Source organism: Canis lupus, chromosome 22 (genome assembly GCF_011100685.1).
Source record: "Canis lupus familiaris isolate Mischka breed German Shepherd chromosome 22, alternate assembly UU_Cfam_GSD_1.0, whole genome shotgun sequence".
In the NCBI taxonomy this organism is placed as follows: Eukaryota; Metazoa; Chordata; class Mammalia; order Carnivora; family Canidae; genus Canis; species Canis lupus.
Genome location: NC_049243.1, coordinates 23,473,986 through 23,497,040, shown reverse-complemented (window position 1 = coordinate 23,497,040; position 23,055 = coordinate 23,473,986).

Genomic DNA, 23,055 nt, shown 5'->3' with positions numbered 1-23,055 from the left:
TGAGAAGCAGTCTATTTCCCACAAAAAGTCTTATGATTTCCTTTACTGTCTTCTAGGTATTGGTTTTGCAAAAACAAACTAAAAAAACAGATTGCAGTCTGAATTATATTAGAGGTACCTTCACATTTCTCTAGAATCTTGTATTTTTCTCCTGTCTATTCCATTTATTTATAAAGAGAATTGTAATTGTATAAAATTTTCTGATGGTTTATGCAGGAGGATAAACACCCAAAAGTATTTTGAAAATACTCAAAAGAATAGTGAGAAGTAGGTTATTTTACAGTATTGCAGAAATCATATAAGCCTCATTGTTTTAAAAAAAGTAATATTGCTTTATATACTATAGACAAACCAGTAGACAGAATAAAAATTCCCAGTTCTAGGTCTTAGTGTATATCAGATTTTAATTTAGAATAGTCGAAGTTATTTCAATTCAAATGAAAATCAAGAATGTGTGCAATAAATTATACTAAATGTTGAGCAAACCACACAGAAGACAGTAAGCTAATACTTTCCTGCTATATCACAAATTAACTAAATTTTGCCCATATTAAAATGCAAATGTTAAGAAAACTAAAATAGTGCTAATGCCACAAAGCTTGTCATTACTAGGAGTTAATATAGTAAATTAGATAATATAGGTGTATACAGATAATATAGTTAATTGGAATATAGGTGTGGAAAAGAAGATATGGAAGAAGCAATGTATAAAACTTTAGGCTTATTTGACTGTCTAAAATCTACAATTTTTAGAATAATTATCCACACATCCAGAATAACTGGTATGCAGAAGATTAATGAGAATTAGTGTGTTTAGGGTTAATAAAGTAAAATTATGACAAAAGTTTCAATGGAAGAGTTGAAAAAAAGTAGTTTAAAAAAAGTGTCATAGGGATCCCTGGGTGGCGCAGCGGTTTGGCGCCTGCCTTTGGCCCAGGGCGTGATCCTGGAGACCCGGGATCGAATCCCACGTCGGGCTCCCGGTGCATGGAGCCTGCTTCTCCCTCTGCCTCTGTCTCTGCGTCTCTCTCTCTCTCTCTGTGACTATCATAAATAAAATAAAATAAAATAAAAAAGTGTCATAAAGACAGAAAATATAAAAATCAGGTGTTTTCAGCCAGTTAAGTAACAGAATTTTTGCAAACTCCCTCCCTCAAGTTTTGTCTCCCCCTCCCATTATGTCACATATCTCCAACTCTTAAATTCTGATTTTATTTTTGACTTTATTTTTGTAGTTATTATTCAAGCATTAATACATTCATGGCTAATACAATAGCATGTTAATTTTTCATGGCTTTATTCTTTTTTATTTCATTAAGGAAAACATCAAACATGCACAAATATACAGAGTAGAATAATAAATTCACACAACAGCTTTAATGGCTGTCAAACCATAGCCAAAACCATAGTGAATCTTACTTCCTTTATATTCCCAACCAATGCCTGCACTGAAGAATATTTTAAAGTAAAATCAAGATCTACTTATTACATCTATACATATTTTACATTTATCTTTAAAGAAATAAAACCTCTTTAAAAATATCATAATCAGAAAAAACCTTAATACTATCAGTCATTGAGTTAGTTTTCAATTAACTTTCTCTTCATATCTCTATTACCCTACATCCCTCAAATATCTTTTCCCTTTATGTGAGGAAACTTTCCTGTGGAAAAATGTAAAGTGCTTTTATATTCGTGCAGCTGGATTCCCAGGAGATGAGAACAGGATTGGAATCAGGAAGAAGTCAGAAAAAAAATATGTGAAGTTATAATGACTAAAAATTCTCCAAATTCAATGAAAAATATAAACATACGTTTCTAAGAAATAGAATACACTATAAACAGCATAACCTATGAATATACATATAAAACTCTTGATTTTAAAATAAACCAAAATTTAAAAAACAAAGGTGAAATAAATGTATTGTATACATAACAGAGCTAATTCATCTGCAGCAGAACAGCACTATAAAAATGTTCTTTTAGCAGGACAATAATACAAATGAAAACGTGGATCTAACAAAAGAATGTAGAGTGCATGCTTCTTCAAAGCAAAATCACTTAGGTTGGATAAACCCTGGAAAAGCCTATTAAAAAATTAAAAAAACAACATTGCAACCAATGAGACAAGTCTGCCTCCTGATACTTTAGCCTCCATACTATGTATAGATTCACCCATATTATGGCCCTGCTAAATTCTTCATTTAAACTTAAAGGCATTCTAATGGAAAGAGGTTCTTACTTACAAGAGTTGCTATCTGAAAAAAGAAAAATAATGTACCTTTTTTCTTGTTCAATAGAAATTAAACACAGTGCTTTAACACTCCATCAAAATAATAGTACAGCACTGTTTGTGTTTTGTATTGATTATTTCTATGTAATAGGCTGAGTTCTGGCTATAGCATGCCATCCAGATTAATTAATTTATATATTATTTATGAGCTATTGCCCATAGCCTAGTGTGATCAGTCTTGAAGTGATCCAAAATAGGATTGTTAAAAGGACTATCATATGGCTCATGCCTTAGGAAAGAAAGTACAGTAATCAAATTACAAACTAGAACTGATATCACATATATAGAGAGTGTATATATGTATATATATACTGGACTACAGCATAGAAAATAGCATCTGGAATACATTCAAGATTGCACACTCATCATGTCATGATGATGCAAATGTCAATGCATAAAACCAGTATGGTTACAAAACTAACAAAATTCTTGGATATCCAGAAAAAAATTACTGGGCATATGAGCAGGATCTAATGACAATTGTAGAACTTTGCCTTTTGCCATATATATGATTATATAGCTCAAGGTGAGTTAGACATAGTACCATATAAATCTATAATATAAATCTTACAATTTATAGATATATTTTCAACTCTCTACCACTGGTATTATGGGTTCTATAGAATGGTTTCAGAATATGAAAGTGCTGTTATCTTAGCTGGGTGAATTGCACAGATATTGAGGCACTAAATGACAACTTCTATTACATGAGCTGCATGTGGTATACACAGATTTGATGTAATCTAGAATTGGACTCTTCCCAGGTACTGTCAATCCCAACATAGGATTTTCTAGATACACCATGATGATTACATCCACATATGGCAAGTATCATTAAATACATTGGTGGCTAATCCAAGTAGCCAGACTTTCCAACAAAACCCTTACAAAATGAATGCAGACATACTCCGCAGGAGCCTTACTAGTTGGTGAAGCTCATAGGTATGCAAGAATTTGAGAATGGAAAATAAAAAATAAAAATAAAAACTTAGAGTATCTAAACACCAACAATATTCTCCCTTTTCTTTCTTTTCCACCCTGATCCTGGCTAAAATGTGATACTAGCAAGTTTGATTGGATGGACACAACTTTGGATTTTTCCTTTTTAATTTCACAATATCTGATATCCATGTATACTGAAAGGATAACCTTAACTTTGTTATTATTACTAGTGATTCTACAATTCTTCCTTATACCCCACTCACAATGGTTTTTAAGCCTGTGTAGTAGATATCTTTTCTTTTCTTAGGGGTCACCTTTAGTAAGAAAATGGTAAATTCCTTTTCAATTTTCTAGGTTAAAGCTCATTCTTCTAGGAAAATGATCATCTGGCTCCTCTGGGAAGCAGATGACAGATCTTAACTAGTAAGATGGAGGACACTTGTGACCTTGACATACAGATTCAAGCAGGCCACTGCAATAACCTCCTGTGATTGTCCCAGTGGTGGCAGAGAATACCATCACTCTGCAAGATTTGTCTTCATTAAGTGAATATAGTGTTGAAAAACTTCATTATCATCCCACTGCCAGAACTGACTTATGAACTAATATCAACCTGGCAGCAGCTGTCATCATTCCCGGCATAATTTGATGTGTTCAATCTAAAACATCAGCTTTCCAGCGTTACTGAAGTTATGAATCTGGGGTGGGTGCATGCATAGACGATGGCAATAGTGGTACTGCTTCTGATGAACATTGAATTAAATGGTCTTTAAAGGAGTAATTAAACCACATATAAAGTAAATGGTGAAGAACTGCCAATAAGGGCTTGTAACATTTCTTCTATGTATGCAGATCTGACCTGGATAGCAGACAGTTCCCTGTGACCTGTTGGACTTTTTGTTTGTTTGTTTGTTTGTTTGTTTGAATGGAAGGCATGTCTTTGTCTTCTTTCATGTCTGTGCAATAGAAGCAACTCTAAGGCTATAAGTAATGAAATCTAATTTTCAAAATTGATCACTTGCAGACTCCTACTATGACCTTGGGAGAATTCCTAGGAATTTCTCAGTTATAATTTTGTATTATTTGATTATGAAAGCCTGCTAAATTGTGTGAGTGCTAGGTTCCATAAAACCAAGAAATGCTGCTAGTTATTAGGGTAACTGAAGATCCAGTTAGCTTCATCCCTATTCCAGTTCAAGTTTTGTTATGCAACCAAAACAATGTACTTAAATGAATGGAGACAACTTTGCATCAATTTCTAAGAATTTCTCTAGATTGACCCATCTAACACAAAACAGAATCTGTAACATGTCTACCTCTTTAGGAGAGATTGCCAATGAGAACTTCAAGGCTCTTCTTATTTTTCTTATTTAAAATTACTTTGTTAAGAAAATGTATTTTCTGTTTTTATTAAACAATGCTAGATTCCCTCAAAGTCTACATAATACACATTTCTCATAAGAAGCCCTAGTATTTGGGTGTTAGAAGAGACTAAAGTGTGAAAAGTAATCCTGAATAGCCCTGTTAATCCTCATTGCTTCCCTCAAGGAGCCTGAATAAGTGACTTTATTACTGCTTCAAAGTATTCAGCTGAAATTATAATAGGTATGCACTTCACCATGAGACATCCCGAGAAAACATATGGTTGTCACTCTAAGAATAGTCTTATTGCAAATGTCTTGTGAATTCACCAGTGTCACTCCTCAAATATCCTCATGTTGGTCAAGCAAAACTAGTATGTTTAGGTCTAGTGGAAAAGTCGACAGCACTTCCTTCACAGTCTAATTATTAGCGAATCAAAATAGGGATATTAGAAAAGCCATTAAGGCCCTGGGTGATTTTAAAATAGACCTTGTAAGAAGAGGCACTGTTTTTGTTTGTTTGTTTGTTTGTTTCATTAATATTTAGTATTTATCTTCAGATAATACTTCAACATGTAACCATAAGATTTAATTATAAAAGTAAGGTGGAGATATAATTCAAAATAATCTTCACTTTAATTCTTGTTCATGTAGAGAACCATATGCTGTACTATTTTGAACTTAACATCAAGAACATACTTAAGCAACAAATATTTATACACTAACCTGAATTCTTCTATCAAAAGAAAATAATTTATTCAAATACACTTTACTTTGCATGTTAATTCATACATTTCATGTGTGAAAAATGGTATAGTACAGAATGGGAAAAACATACTGTGTTGCCATATAAGAGACCAGAATAAATAAATATTCCTCTGTCCAAATTATCAACTTCTCCAAAACCACATTAATTCTTCCTATTGATTCTTTATGAATGCCACATTTATAAATAATACTTTAAATTCTTTGAGATCTAAAGTGAATAATTTAAAATACATCCTGCTTCTTAATCATAAAATTGAACAGTGTCAAGGAGTGATTTAAAAATTTAATATAGAGATAGAAAGACAATAATGGAGATAAACTGCAAATACAGAACTACCTACTTTTTAAATTTAAGTTTTATTAAATTAAATTCTAGGTAGCTAAAATTAAATTCTAGGTAGTTAACACATAGTGTAATATTGGTTTCAGGAGTAGAATTTAGTGATTCATCACTTACATATAACACTCAGTGCTCAACACAAGTCCCCTCTTTAACCGTCATCACCCATTTAGCCCATCATCACCCTCTTCCCCTCCAGCAACCCTCAGTTTGTTCTTCATAGTTGAGAACCTCTTATGCTTGCCTCCCTCTCTTCCCCCATATCCATGGTCATCTGCTTTGCCTCTTAAACTCTACATATGAGTGAAGTCATATGGTATTTTTCTCTGACTGATTTATTTCACTTAGCATAATACACTCTAGCTCTATCCGTGTCATTACAAATGGCAAGATTTCATTCTTTTGATGGCAGAGAAATATTGCATTTATCTCTCTCTCTCTCTCTTTCTCTCTCTCTCTCTCTCTCACACACACACACACACACACACACACACACACACACACATCTTCTTTATCCAATCATCAGTAGATGGATATTTTGGGTCTTTCTAAAATTTGGCTGTTGTTGATAATGCTGCTATAAACATCAAGGTGCATGTATCCCTTTGAATCAGTATTTTTGTATCCTTTGGATAAATACCTAGTAGTGCAATTGCTGGGTCATAGGGTAGTCCTATTTTTAAGTGTTTGAGGATCCACCATCTTGTTTTCCAGAGTGGCTGCACCAGTTTGCATTACTACCAACAGTATAAGAGGGTTCCCCTCAGATATTCCAGTTTTACCCTGTAAAAGGAGGATAATATGTTCCCCTGTGTGTTAAATGGAATTTTACTATCCCACACTGACCTCACAATATGACAAGAAATGATTCTCAGTGGTAAATCCTGCACTTTCAAGGAAGACAGATTGAATGGTGGCATCAAAAATATTTTCCTATCCAATATAAATCCAGTATGGTTTTAAGGAATGAGAAATAATGTGCATTTTTAAAATCATTTATCATCACAACTTGATCACATAATACTCTTATTTCTTTCTTTAGAAAAGAAAACTGGTTCTTTTGGTAAAAGAATCAAAAGTTAGAGAAAACAGATTTGTCTTACGAAAATGCCTATCTTAACCTCTCTCTCCCTCTCTCTTTCACTTACTAGTCAAGCATTTGTAGAGAACTTCTTAAGCAGTACTATAGATAATCTTGGAGATATAAATAAAAAAATATATGTTTTTTCAAAATCCTGATCATTGCACCACTATTCATAATAGCCAAAATATGGAAACCATTCAAGGGTCCATCAACAGATGAATGGATAAAGAAAATGTGGTATATATACATAAAAGAAAGTATTATTCAACCTTAAGAAAAAAGAAGAAAGAAACTCTGCCACTTCTGATGACATGGATGAACCTGGAGGATATTCTGCTAAGTGAAATAAACCAGTCACAGTATAAATACTTCATGATTTCAGTTATATGAAGTATCTAAAATAATCAAACTCATATAAACAGAAATACAACAATGGTTCCAAGGAACTGAATGGTGGGGGAAATAGTTGTTACTTAGTGGTTATAAGTTTCAGTTATGTTAGATGAATAAGTTCTAGAGATCTGCTGTACAACATAGTGCCTATAGTTAACAATATGGCATTTCCCTCCTCAAAACTGTTAAGAGGGAAAATCCATTTAAGTGTTTTTTATTAGTCTATTCCAAAAACAACAACAAGAACAAAAAAAAAAAACAGATGCATAGGTAAACTCTGGGAGGTGTTGGATATGTTTATTATCTTGATTATGATGATGTATCATGGGTATTTGAATATTCTCATATTTATCAAAATTGTTCACATTAATTATGTGCAGTTATTTATCAATTATAGCTTGATATACCTATTAAAATTGAGAATATATGTTATAAAGTCTGCCATCCCAAAATAGTCCATAATAATGTACAATCAGCTATAATGTAAATCGTACAATGTTATTCAGTTTATATAAGTGCAATATAAATGATTCAATATATTGAAAGTTCATAAAATAAAGATAAAACCATCAAGTGAATTAAATAAATTAATAATTAGAGAAATTATTTTCCCATTAATTACTTAAGGAAAAAATAAGTAAACTACAGGAAGGTAAATGTTGTAATAAGAATATCTTAGGGATGCCTGGGTGGCTCAGTGGTTGAGCGTCTGTCTGCCTTCGGTTCAGGGCGTGACCCTGGGTCCGGGGATCGAGTCCCACATCAGGCTCCCTGCGAGGAGTCTGCTTCTCTCTCTGCCTGTGTCTCTGCTTCTCTCTCTCATGAATAAATAAATAAATCTTTTTTAAAAAGAATATCTTAGGAAAATCTCATATATAAGCAATAATATAGTGGCAATTTGGGCCACATAAGAGAGAATCAAAACAAACCAATTTTTTGGAGTTAAGTGGCAGTACTTGAAATTTTTAAAAAACTCCAATTCTAAAATAATAACAAAACATCAAACAGTAGGTGGTAAGTTCTTGATTAAGTATAGACTCTTGGGACTCCTGGGTGGCTCATCAGTTGAGCACTTCCCTTTGGCCCAGGGCATGATCCCTGGAATCCCAAGATCCAGTACCACATGGGGCTCCCTGCATGGAGCCTACTTCTGTCTCTGCCTATCTCTCTGTGTCTCTCATGAATAAATAAATAAAATCTTAAAAAAAAAAAGCATAGACTCTACAAAAGCATCTGTTTATCACTAAAAATGAGACTTCTGAAGGCTACAGTGAGGACTGGAGAGAGTGCACATAAGGCATCTGGTACAGCTCCTGCAACAGGGGTGTTTCCAGTATTTTAGCAGCAGACATGATCTGATTGGGGCAATATTCTTAAAACGTGAATCTGGGAGGTGATGATATAGGACTGGTATTTGAAGAACTGGTTTCAAATACCCTCTTTTTGTAATGAAATTGTAGCATTTTTAGCAAAACCATCAAATGTGAGAAAATAAATAGAAACAGAAGACTGGTTCCTTAGCAGAATACTACCGTCTTTTCATGCAAAAGCACCAAAAATATAGAACGGCAGTAGAGGAAATAGAGAACCAGTATGTTAATTCAGCAGATTATCCGATAGTTACATTTTTCTACTAGCGTTTAATGTAGAACATCAGCAGATTTTTTTTTAAGTATCCTGGAATAACTGCCAAGGAATCAGCAAAACCAAAGCTAAAACAAAAACAAATACAAAAGTACCAGTTTAAAACTAAGATGAAATGTTTTTTATATTACAATGGGCAGTAAAAAATGAAAACATTACATTTTGTTTATCACATCTCATCTTCTAAGAATGATTTGTGAAGAGCAAACACCGACTACTGTGTCCATACTAGAACCTCCATTGTCTGATCAATTGGTTGATCATAAACTGAGGATGCTGCTGCTTTTTAGCAGAGAAAAAATGGCTAATTTGGCTATTACTCTACTGCAAAGCAGCTGTGATCACAACCTCCTGAGCACTGAAAATACTTCCTCCCCGACTCAAGTAAAACTTTCATATGGAAAACTTCCAAAAAAGCTAAATATGCATATTTCATAATTTACTGAGATATATTTTGCATCATGCTGTTATATTCTGCAACTCAGCAAGAATAAATATCATATCCTGGGACTTTTCCACTCATAAAGTGTGTAACAACAGTCAAGTACAAAACATAGCTTTCTTTATAATCAATATAGTTCATTTGAGCTTAAGTGGCAACCCTGGGGAGAAAATAAAAAAGAAAAGCATAACTAATCAAAGGCTTCCATAAATGTCATCTCCCCATCCCCCATGTGGTTCATACTTTTTGTTTTAATTTGCATAAAATTTTCATACTCTTAATGAATTTATAAAACTCCCATAGTTTTACTTTTAATCTAAAGTGTTAACACATTTATATTTGAAATATATCTTAAGGATATTAAGAATATTGAAGCAATATTATGATTTGGGGAATCTAATTTTGGAGAGAACTACTACACACAGAAATTGATGTGTGGTAAAAAAAAAAGACACACGCTATATTGTAGTGAATGATAACCATGGATACTGAATTTTAAAATTGAGATGTTAGTGAAAATGGTATTGTCATCAAAAGAATGCTCCCTCTGTTGATAAATAATTGAACCATGTGCTCTTTTCAAGTACTTCTTTGGTTTTAAAAAATGTTCCTAAGTAAATAAAAATTCAATTATTCATAGATAGGTTAACACAGTCTTTGCATTTCCTCAATGGTACATTTATGGAAATGATTAAGCCATATTTATGTGTGATAAAATTTTCACAAAGGTGGATACGGAGACAGTAAGGCCTCAGCAACAAGGTAATGGAGAATGTCAGTTGCTTCCTTTTCAGAAGACTGTGCTTGCAGGAATCTCTGTAAACTTAGCATTTATCCTATAAAGACATTTATAGGTTAAATGGACTAAAGATTTTAAGGTGCTTCAGATGTTTTAACTTATTGTTGTAGGCTTCAATACTGATGACCTCCATTCTATGATAACTTAGGTTAAGACATAAACACTCACTTGCCCTACATTCTTAATATTTATCATACATACAGATGATGATTAAAAATAAGCCACAAGCAATTAATGAAATTATATACATTTCATAGCATCTCAAAAGCAGGTCACAAAAAATATCAGATATGTAATGTGTATAGAACCTGATGTTCTGTACCTGTATGTAGCCTCAGGTCTCCTGCCACCATTATAATAATCAGTCTCTGAACCTTTACACTGAATATACAGGTAGAGCAATCACCTTAAGGGCTTTGAAAGTCATGGAAACTGCCATTTTGACTCAGGAAAACTTCAGTGATCAATTTAGATCCTAGATAAATCAATCATGGAAGTAACAAATCTCCTTTTTTGTATCTTCATAAAAAAGTTGTAGTCTTCCTATATCTCCCTTTGATTCCAATCACGCTTCACACAGGATTCTGTGTGAAGGATTCTAGGATTCTGTTCCTTCATTTGATGTCATGTTTAACTCACATTCGGAATATCTCCTTGCAATCGTCTCTGTTCACATAAAATTATAAAACTGAGGGGTTTGGAGAAATGAGTAAAGATAGTCAAAGGGTAAAAAAACTTCCAATTATAAGATGAATACTTCTGGAGATGTAATGTACAGTATAGTGACTATATTTAACAATACTGTGCTGAACAGTGAAAGTTTCTAAGAGTGATCTTAAAAGTTCTCACCACACATACCCTTATATGTTTCTCTACTTTTTGCCTATGACTGTAATTGTTTTTTTTCTTTTTTTTTCTGACTGATATTCTTCATGGAAATGCATAAATAACACATAATCAAAGCTTTTATCCCTATTTATCTAGAGATGTTGGCTTGACGTTAAAACAATTTTTCCTTTGTCCTTCTTTTTGTACTCATTACAATGGATTACACTTCCTCATCATGCACTTTTCTTGCCAGAGAGATTGAATACATGCCAAGGGCAAAGAGCATGACTTATTCTTCTTTGACTTTTTCTTAATGCCTATCACATTGCTGACACATAATAGTGTTCCATAAATATCTATTGAATAATTAAACACAATGACTTATTTGACTGCCTTGTTATTGTCTAACTATATAGCCATTTTATAAAGCCTGTAAGGGGAAATGAATGAGAAAAGACACATTTAAGATTTTTACTACCCTTTTAAAAGTACGGGGATACTATATATTAAACTATCTGTCTGAACAGAAAGTGTTAATTTGCCACAAGTTAAATTTAGCATTAAGCGTTAGAAGAATCAGATTATGAATGATTTTGAAAATTCTCTGACTATAATGGAGGAAAATTTACAGTTAGAATATTCTATAAAACATTTTAAAATTCTACTTACTTTTTGTTAAACAAGTTAAAAACATAATTTGATAGACTAGTAAGCTTTCAACATATTTTAATGACATGAAATGTGAAATACAATAAAGACATTGCATTATGCTGTAATGGTTTTATCAAAATATTAAAAGTTGAATACATATAAACACATTAGATGACAACAAAGCTTGATTATAATGAAATAATTTGAAGTTATAAAACACCTAGACTACGAGAAAAATATACTTTAAAAAACTTTTTGAAAAGGAAAATAAATTTTACTTAGTTCTTTCATTTATCGTTAAATATAGTTAAGAGTCTCTATGGTTTGCCTCCCTCTTCATTCTTTTTTTTTTTTTAAGATTTTATTTATTTATTCATGAGAGAGAGAGAGAGAGAGAGACAAATAGAGGGAGAAGCAGGCTCCATGCAGGGAGCCTAATGTGGGACTCGATCCTGGGTGTCTAGGATCAGGCCCTGGGCTGAAGGTGGCGCTAAACCACTGAGCCACCCGGGCTGCCCTCCCTCTTCATTTTTCTTTTATTTTTCCTTCCCTTTCCCTATATAAATCTATCTTGTTTCTTAAGTTCCACGTATGAGTGAAATTATACGGTATTTGTCTTTCTCTGACTGACTTATTACATGTAGAATAATACTCTCTAGTTCCATTCACATCATTGAAATGGCAAGATTTCATTCTTCTGATGGCTAATATTCCACTATATAATATATATGTACATACATGTATGTCTGTATATATGTACATATGTATACATATATATATATAATCTTCTTTATTAAGCTGTAATGCTCTTGTATCTGTCCTGTTTGTGGGTCGCCTAATGACTTGATTAATGGTCTATTGATTAGTGACCTATTAATACAGTTCTCAAAGTCTTTGGTATGCTAGTTAAGATCAAGTATATGCACCAGTAGGTCAGGTTAAATTCTGGAGTTCAAAACAACTTTAAGAGTTTACTTTCATGAGTTCCTTCATCTCCATTACTTCTCCCAGACTTTTCTATTCCTGCAGCTCTCTTTTTTATTCATCTAGCTAGATACGTGAGTTTATATGTACTTTACTCTTCTATGTCATTTATGTTTGGTAATATATCCATGCCCTACCACTGGAAGGGCAAAGGAAAAGGGAAAAATAGATAGCAATAAGGGTTAGCTCCCCTATCATGGGATCTCACCTCTGAGAGTTTCTTTCTCTCACAGTTGAAGCTCCTGTTAGCCTCTTATATTAGTTGCTGCCACTGTGGTTAATTATTATGGAAATGGAATATGAGAGAATGGAGAAAAGAGATGAAAGAAAAATAACTGTATTTCTCTACTATGAATAAGTATTTCTCTGTTTGTCTCCTCAAGCCAGAACTAAAGACTAGAATTTTCTGTGCCATTGACCTCATTTTGGATCATATATTATATTACAGTCATATTGAGTATAGCCTTGCCTTCTTTCCTGGAGGGAAATAAATGGTAAATTCATGGCCAATCTGGTGATACTTTGGACCTTGATGTTTATTGCTCCTTCACACACTGCTAATTACTTTGCACAGTCTTCAACAGTTGCTGCATGTATTCTATCCCATTTGTACCATTGTTATTAAGCAAGAAAGGCAGTTGGAGTGTGCTAAATCCATTTTACCCAAAACAAAACTCTGGGCTACTGTTTATTAGGCTAGAGTATCATTTGTAATGCAATTCTCTTAAAATCTTCAGAGGCTGCCAATCCTCTGAATCCTAGACAGATTTAAACACTTTTCAAATCATGGTCCAGGACTCTAACCTCTGCTTTGTAAATTCACATTTTATTTAGCAAAATGCCTTTGTACCTTACCAAAAGCCACATGTTTCAGCTCTTATCTTAGATTTTGTCTTGAATCAATATAATGGATGTAGTTTAAGTTGTAAGGTAAATTTTATTCCCTCCAAAACCCCGTATTTATAGCTAACCTAGGTATTTAATGAGAAGAAATTATTTCTTCTATCATGCAGGAAATAAAAATCAGAATGTCTTTGAAAATCTTAGAGGATCAAAATCCCCTAAGTGTCTGTGTTTTTCCCATGTTGCAATATTATCTTACATAGTTTTATCCACATCAGTTGGTCAAGGTGATTTTATCTTAGGGTAAAAAAAAATTAAAAATGATTATGCAAGTCAGTAAGTCATATTATTAGTTAACAATGATCAATTTGTATTACTCTGGACTAAAAAATGGGCAATGAATTCCATGCTCATACTTTCTGGGGTTTAAATACCCTAGCATGTAATTAAATATACCTATCCTTTGCAAGAACAAGAAGTATCCAACCTTTTCCTATATCCTGGTAATATTTCTATAAACTCCTATATACTTCAGCATCAGTGAAAAATAATCTGAGGCCCAATATACTACAGGTAAAATTTCAGCTTCTTCACTGTGGGTTAAGCAGGATTTGTTGTACTCAGCCAGGTATTACAGGATCAGCATTGCACCCACGGAAATTTATAATCAACTAATAGCACATTATTAGATATATGACATGAACAATTTCATTTTCAACTAGTTAACTAATAGAAGCCTCATTTATGCATGGCTAAAACTAACTTGGACAATCAAGGTAAGTCAGGGCTCTTTTATTCCAGTACCCTAGGAACTTATTTGGACCAGTTTCTTACCCATTCCATCATTCACTACTTTTAGATTTCATGGATTCTAGGACTGCGCAAGTCATTTATCCATCTTTGTGCCAGGGGCGATGATTCCTATGATCACCAGCAACAAATGTATTAAATGTATTGTAGGATAATCCTTCCTCTCCTTCCCTCTCTGTCCTTTCCCCACTTAAATAAATAAATACAAATATAAATAAATAAATAAATAAATAAATAAATAAATAAATAAATACTTTTAAAAAAAAATTTTAAAAAATTATAGGGTATCTTTGGTTTGATCTATCTTTGAACATAGAATATAAATAGAATACTGGGGGTGCCCCAGGGGGTGCCCCGGGGATGCCCTGGTGACACAGTGGTTTGGCACCACCTGCAGCCCGGGGTGTGATCATGGGGACCAGGGATCTAGTCCCATGTCAGGCTCCCTGCACGGAGCCTGCTTCTCCCTTGGCCTGGGTCTCTGCCTCTTCTCTCTCTCTCTCTCTCTCTCTGTCTCTATTAATAAATAAATAAAATCTTAAAAAAAGAATATAGGATACATAAAAAAATTCATTTTGCAAACTCTGAAAATCGCTTACAATCCTAGGCAGTCTACACCAAGGAAGGAAATCCAGGTACAATGAAAGATGTATTTGAATTCAAACTAGGAAATATGAGAGTTACATAAAGATTTCATTGAAAACAAAATAAGTAATAATTTTAAACATCAAAAGAAATTGAATAGGCTGGCACCTAGAATTGCCGACATTGATTTGTGATCACGTTGATTCTCACTAAGCAACTCTATGTCATATGTTCCAGAGTGAATGTATTCAAACATTTATGTAATTATAACATTCACGGTTCACTTGAGCAAAGTTAGTACATATTATTTCAAAAACAATTAGCCACGTTCAAATAGACATTAAATTACATACCATTTGGGGATACTAGAGAAAGAAAACACAGAGTTAAAAAATGTCCAAATATGAAATATTCAGAATAATTGTCAAAAATGCTGTTAATGCTCCATTATACTTTTCTGCTATTGTTATGTAAATTTTTAAAACTAAAATATATTTTAACTGATTTGCTTTAAAGATAATATTTGTATAAGCACAATGTAAATAAATCTCTTTTTTTCATTTTAGCAGAAATTTTACACCCATTTTGTAACTCTATAACTAACATTGCACAGGATGTGTCACAAAATATATATAGCTCCAACTTCCCAGAGATGCTGTGCTTACTTCCTCACTTTAATGACTATTTCACTTTCAAATGGATTTATTAACAGAAATAAGTACACTCAAAACAGATGGTTGTCAGAAATCTGCTTACTTCAATAAAATAATTGAGAGTTAACAAACATTTGCAGCTTGGTGTGGTATAAAGCATCACTGCACTAAGTTGCCATAAGGAATGAAGCACATACAGCATTTTATAAAGATAACTCATGTTTATGTAGTTTTGATTTCGGTAATATTAAATACATAAAGTGCATGTACAAATGACTAACCCAAAACTATAAATAATATTCATTAAACAACACCTATAATGTTTAAAACTTATATAGACTCTGCTGAAATCCCTGTAAAACAGGATAAGCTCAAGCAAAGTGGGGAAAGATTAATTGTAGTTTTTACTTAAAAAATAATAAGCCAAATCTCTGAATATTTACGATTGATTTCCCTTGAAACTTTTTCTCCATACCTTCTGTATCATAAAATAAATAACTTTGAGAATATCCAAAATATCTCAACTGCAATAACAAGTGTCAGATAAAATGCAATATTAATCTTTCTATACCATATTAAAATTCTATGTAGCTGGTAGCATGTTATTGCAGCATATGAAGGTAAAATAAAGCAAAACCAGACAAACTTAACATTTAATGGGGACAATGTTTAAAGTTAAGGATTTTGTTTTAAGTGCTAAAAAAAAAAAAAACTAAAGGATAAAGTAACCATCACATGAAGAAATGGTTATGTCTTTCTCCTGAATGCATAATTTTTCTTTTCTAACTAGGAGATATACTGTCTACTCTCGTGATTTTCTTATTCTAGGTTTTATTTGCCTGCAAATTTAGTCTATCCCACAGCGATTTGATAGATAAATACATAGATTATAATAAATATGTATGCATCAATCTATCTGTAAGTATATTAACTTATTGTGTTTAGTTAGCATTATCAATTTCTTAGCATTATCAATTTAATAATTTAAAATTCTCCCACTAGGCTTGAAGCTACATCAGATTTCAATATTCAAACTTACTAATCGCTCAAAACAAACAAACAAACAAACAAAAATCCAGGATAAGTAAATAATAATAAATATGGAGAAAAAGTTAAAAACATATTTGAAGCATAATTCATGAAATTTATTTTGCTATAAGGGAAGATTATAATAATAAATTATTTTACTCAAATTACACTCTAGAATTACTTTGTATTTTATGTTCTATAATAAGAAATTCAGTCTAAATCCTTAGAAATAGTGTCTTGTAATTAAATTTCCCTGTTAAAGTGGAATTAGTAGTCTCTCACTTCTGTGTTTTAAATAGACAAGTTGTGGGCAGCCCTGGTGGCTCAGTGGTTTAGCGTCGCCTTCAGCCCAGGGTGTGATCCTGGAGACCGAGGATCGAGTTTCACGTAGGGGAGGGAGCCTGCTTCTCCCACACTGCGTGTCTCTGCCCCTCTATCTCTGTGTGTCTCTCATGAATAAATAAATAAAATCTTTAATAAATAAATAAATAAATAAATAAATAAATAAATAAATAAACAGACAAGTAGAGAGAAAACTGTCAATTTGAAAGGCTGAAATTTTTGGTGGTGATTGATTTCAATAGTTATTCTAAAAAAACAGTAAAGGATCTTGTTTTAAGAAAGTAGGTTAAGTTCCTTGTCAAAAATCAGTCTGGTGTTTTAGCTGATTTTGTTTAGGAATGTTAGAATTTTTTTTCAAGTTAATAACTAATAATTATAAATTCTGATCTTTTTTCTTTTTTTTTTTCCTATTAGTTCATCTATCCTCTTGTATCTTGCATGGAGGACACCATATGTCAGAACTGGACAGCCTGCTATAATAATCTTATCTGAGTAGAATGGTTACAATGATACTCTACCTCTGCTGCCAAACACAATTACAATATACTTCACCAGTTGAAACTGTATAGTTAATGGAATGACCATCATTCAGCATTTGCCTAGAATGATGATCACATGGTTAATGTGATTAAAACAATAGCAAAGTACATTCCCTGAAAGATGGCTTACAAAACCAAATAATAAAAATTCTATCTGGGTTGCAAGAAATAAAATTTCTGTCTTTGGGACCCTGAACTTTATGGTCAACTAATATTTGATAAAGGAGGAAAGACTATCCATTGGAAGAAAGACAGTCTCTTCAATAAATGGTGCTGGGAAAATTGGACATCCACATGCAGAAGAATGAAACTAGACCACTCTCTTTTACCATACACAAAGATAAACTCAAAATGGATGAAAGATCTTAATGTGAGACAAGATTCCATCAAAATCCTAGAGAAGAACACAGGCAACACCCTTTTTGAACTCGGCCATAGAAACTTCTTACAAGATACATCCACGAAGGCAAAAGAAACAAAAGCAAAAATGAACTATTGGGACTTCATCAAGATAAGAAGCTTTTGCACAGCAAAGGATACAGTCAACAAAACTAAAAGACAACCTACAGAATGGGAGAAGATATTTGCAAATGACATATCAGATAAAGGGCTAGTATACAAGATCTATAAAGAACTTATTAAACTCAACAGCAAAGAAACAAACAATCCAATCATGAAATGGGCAAAAGACATGAACAGAAATCTCACAGAGGAAGACATAGACATGGCCAACACCATGAAGGTTAACCAAAAGAGGTCAAAGTTAGCAAAGATGGACTGATCATCCACTCCTTCCAAAAATGCCTGATATTAAATGCTCTAGAAACAAATAAGATATTTGGCAATTCAGAGTGATTCCTAATTGGAAGAAAACAATATACCAAACTGATTATATTAATTATTTTTCCTTGTGTTTTGTTGTTTTGTTTTGTTTTGTTTTGTTTTGGGGGGGATTGATCATATTTAGTGCCATATTGGTGCAATACCCTGCATATTGTGGCTGTTGCCTATAATTGGGTTTACTATGTGTCAGTTTAACAATAGAAATCAAAAATTTATTTTTTTCATTGAATGCATGTCCTCCTTTTATTAATATTATACATGCTTATGTTTTTATGAAATGCAAGTTTTTAACTTGAAAATGAAGTCACATTTGTTTTAGTTATGAACAATCTAATCTGCTTTTGAAGGAAAAGGGCAGAAATATAGTGTTAGAGTGCAATATTTATATGATACAGGTATTTAAAATATTTGTCACATATGTCAATAGTTGAAAATTAAAAAATTTAAAATTTAAAACAGTTTAAAACTTTAAGGTGTTTGCCAAATAATAATAATATTCTTTCATTAAAAAGATAGTTTATGGTAAAATTTTAATAGTAGTAGTATGATCTAGTAATGTCATTTTGCTATATGATATGTATATATATATACATATATATGCATATACATATATACATACACATATATACACATATATACTTATATATATACATATATATATCCAAATATAACTGAATTATAATATACTTAAGTTAAAAAATACAAATCTTGCAGTTACTTTCATCATTCTTCTTCACATATAGGTAGTAAAAGTAGATGAAACAAAATTATAATACTAAAAAGTTACAAATTCTATCATTAGAAGCTTTACACTTTGTCTACTGTAGACATATTTCGAAATTTAGCAGAATAAAACAAAATCACTACCAAATTGTAATATGCTTTTTAAGTATTTATAAAATAAAAATATACACATTAAAATTCTGCCTGAGTATTAAAACATTTAAGTAGAATTAAAATAATTATTTAAATTTTTTAATTACCTAAAAGAATTATTTGGTCATGATAATTTTCATTCATTTAAATTTTAATATCTATGAAATGGTTGACACCTTCATTTTGTATTAATATCAAGTAGTTTACCAAGATTTCTTACTTATGTGTATAAGTGTGCTTGTATTTATTTTACCAAATAGTTGCTTCATATTATGCTTTTTTATATTATGCTTTTTAAAATTTATATTTGTATATATATTTTTAAATATTTTTTATTATTTTTTTAAAGATTTTATTTATTTATTCATGAGAAACACAGAGAAAGAGACAGAGCAATAGGCAGAAAGAAAAGCAGGTTCCCTATGGGGAACCTGATATGGGACTCAATCTCAAGACCCCAGGATCATGTCTGAGCCAAAGGGAGATGCTCAAACACTGAACCACACAGGTACCCTTAAGTAATTTTATTATTTGTGCTAGGGATCTGATCATATATCTTTAATTTGTCACAAACTACATAATGGTTGATTTAAAATTTCTGTTACTTCAGGGTAATCTTAGAATCTGTTTCAATGATATAGTAGTGGTGTAACAGTCACATTTTTCTACTTCTTTATGTGTCTAGTATTTTGTCAATTATATGTTAAATGTTGTTAATTATATTATCTTTTTATAGGTGTTGAATATTGTTATGGCATGCAGTCCTACTACTCATGGATCCTCTTGATCTTTGCAGGTATGGTTTTATGTTTTGTTCTACTGGTGTATTTCAATCTTGTTTTAGGTTCTAGTAATAGGCTGTGGCTTGTAATCTAGGGTGTGGCCTTTACTTATTTGGCTTTTAGCTTGTCTCACCTGACTACCTGAGATACTAAACAAGGTCTCTTCACTCTTCATTTGGGGAATTTGAATGCCCCCAACACAACATGACTCTTGGCATCCCTGTTAGCTATCAGTCTCACGGTGTCTTCTTTCTGCCAGTCTGAGCCTTGACTTAAACATACAAAGCCCAACTCTCAGTTACAAAAACATAAGGAATTTAGACACAGACTTCCCTTATCACCCTTCCAGAATCCCTTTTCTCTGATACTGTGTCCTGCAAGTTCCACAGGTTGAGAACCAGGTGGGTCAGTACAAATGTGGTGGCCATCTCACTCTTGAAGGAGCCACAAGTAAAAGGCTCCGACAGTTTTGTGGACCCCAGAGTCAGGAGGCAGTCTAAAGAGAAGGGCTAGGAATGGAAAAACACTGAATAATGAGTCAGGGAAGGGAAAAGTGTCATTAAGACTTTCTCGATCCCACCCTGTCCCCAAAAGGGGGCCTCAGCAAATGCACCTGAAAACTTCTGTTCAAGACATCTGATAAAGAGACATAGGAATGAACATGCTATGGGCCCAGGAATGAAAATATGCTAAGCATCTGATGAGGTCCAGAAGGGCCTGAGTCTTTGATGGCCATTCCATTCAGAGACTACCATGCATTAGCTATGCCCTGAGTCTAATATAGAGAGGACAGATTCTTCCATGAGGCCTCCAGGTGATTAAAGCTTTAGTCAGTGCCTGTGGTCAGGCCTGAAGAATTGCACACAGGTTTATAACCAGGAGTTGAACCTCTCAATGTCACACCAACAGAAAAAATTCATTAGGTCCAAGCAATACACAAAAACATAGTAGTATTGGACAAACCAGAGAATTAGAAAATCAGCATTAGAACATCTCAACAGTAAATGCTGCAGGTAAGATTTACCAACAAATGTTAAAATTAATGAGAAGAAGATATGGTATATATATTCAATGGAATATTAACCATAAAAAGTGTAAAATCTAGACACTTGTAACAACATCTGGATCTACAGGGTACAATGCTAAAGTGAAATAAATAAATAAATAAATAAATAATAAATAAATAAATTGAAATAAATCAGTCATATTTATCAGACAAATACAATATCGTTTTGTTCATATGTGGAATTTAAGAAACAAAACAAATAACAAATGAAAAAAGAGACCAACCAAAAAATCAACTCTTAACTATAGAATATATACTGATGGTGACTGGAAAGGGGTAGGTGAGGGAATGGGTGAAATAGGTGAAGGGGATTATGAGGGCACTTATCATGATGAACCCTGAATAATATAGAGAATTGTTGAATCACTATATTGCACACCTGAAACTAACATATCACTGTATATTAACTACACTAGAATTAAAATTTAAAAAGAAAAAAAAATGGGTATTTGGATACAGCAACAGGGTGATGGATCTTACAGTCCAGATGGCCTGTAGAGGAGAGAGCCATTTGATCAACAAACTCCAGTGACAGAACAAGAGAAAGAGAGAGGCCTTGCCTCAACTCCGTCATTCACCACTCTTGAGACGTTACCATCTTTACTTTCTATCCCAGAACCCTAAAGAAGGCAGGTGGCTTAAAGAGCACTACCTTGTCTGGTACCATCAATAAAGTATACTATAGCCAGACAAAAAAAAAAAAAAAAAAAAAGCATAAATAATGGATGAAACTTTAAGAAGACAGGATATTTACACAATCTCTATGATGTGTCCAAAATAATATTTAATCCAGTGTTTGTTTTGACATGTTTTATATTTTAATATTCGTTTTCACCTATATTCTTTGATATTCCTTTTTCTCAGTGTTGGAGCTTAATTTGCCTCCTCTGAAGACTCACCTAGACACTTCTAATGAATATAGTGGGAAAAATTATAGATATGAATATTGTATGGAGAGGGAAAAAGAGTACTCTGATAGACATATTAATCATGATCAATATTAGCATCACTAGTAAAATTCATGTTGATATCATGTCCTCATTTGTGTAATGAGAAGGGCACTTCACCTGTGTGAAATTAAAAAATCCATAACCCCTGTCTAATAATGAGAAATCATCAGGCAAACCCAAAAAGAGGGAATTCTACAGAATACTCAACCTACACTATACTAAAGTGTGAATGTCCTGAAAAACAATGAAAGACAAAGAAACTGTCGTAGACTGGAGGGTACTAAGGTGACATGACAACTTAGTATAATATTCTGGATTGGATACTGGCTTAGAAAAAAAAAATAGACTGGAGGAAATTCTGGTGAAATCCAAATAAAGTCTGTAGTTTAGTTAGTGGTGTTGTAACAATGTTAACTTATTAGTTTGGTTATTGTAACACAGGTATGTAACATGCAGGAAGGCTGGTAAAGGATATGCAGTAATTTATTGCAACTGTTGGTAACTTTTCATTAAACCTAAAGTTATTACCAAAAAAAGGTTTAAAATAAAAGCATATTGATTTGAAAGAGATAATCTCCGATTTCATAAAATCCTTTGTATTCTCCGGTTAGTGAGGAGTCAAATTGACACTCTTCTATTTTTAACTTCCATAGGTTTTGAAAATTATTGTTTTTTTTTTTGCAAACTTGAACTTATTCAATTAGATTTGGGATAAAATGTGCCAATCTCTACCACTTGATTTTCAACTGTTACAACTTGCTTTGATATTCATACAGATTTCTAATTATCCAAAAGTTACATTCAAACAAAATTTTATATTGTTATTTTAGTTAACAATGTTGTATTCTCTGGATTTACAAAATAATAGAAATGTTCATGATTAAGAAATTATGTGTATAAAGAATTATAAAATTTATAAGAGAATTATGGTTGGTAATGAAGAAAAAAACAGTGGTTCTATTTGGTGAACAGAAAGAAATCTCAAGAAAATCTTCATGGAGATGCATTTTCAAGCTAATTCAATACATATCTACAAAAAATACCAATTTACTGTTTAATTGATTTGTCATTTTTAAAGTTGTTAAATTTTTTGAATTTAGATTAAATTATTCTTGGATAAATTTTGAAACTAACATATAACATTCATATATATAAATATATATACATTTACACTTGAATTGATAAATATTTATGTGATATAAAGTATT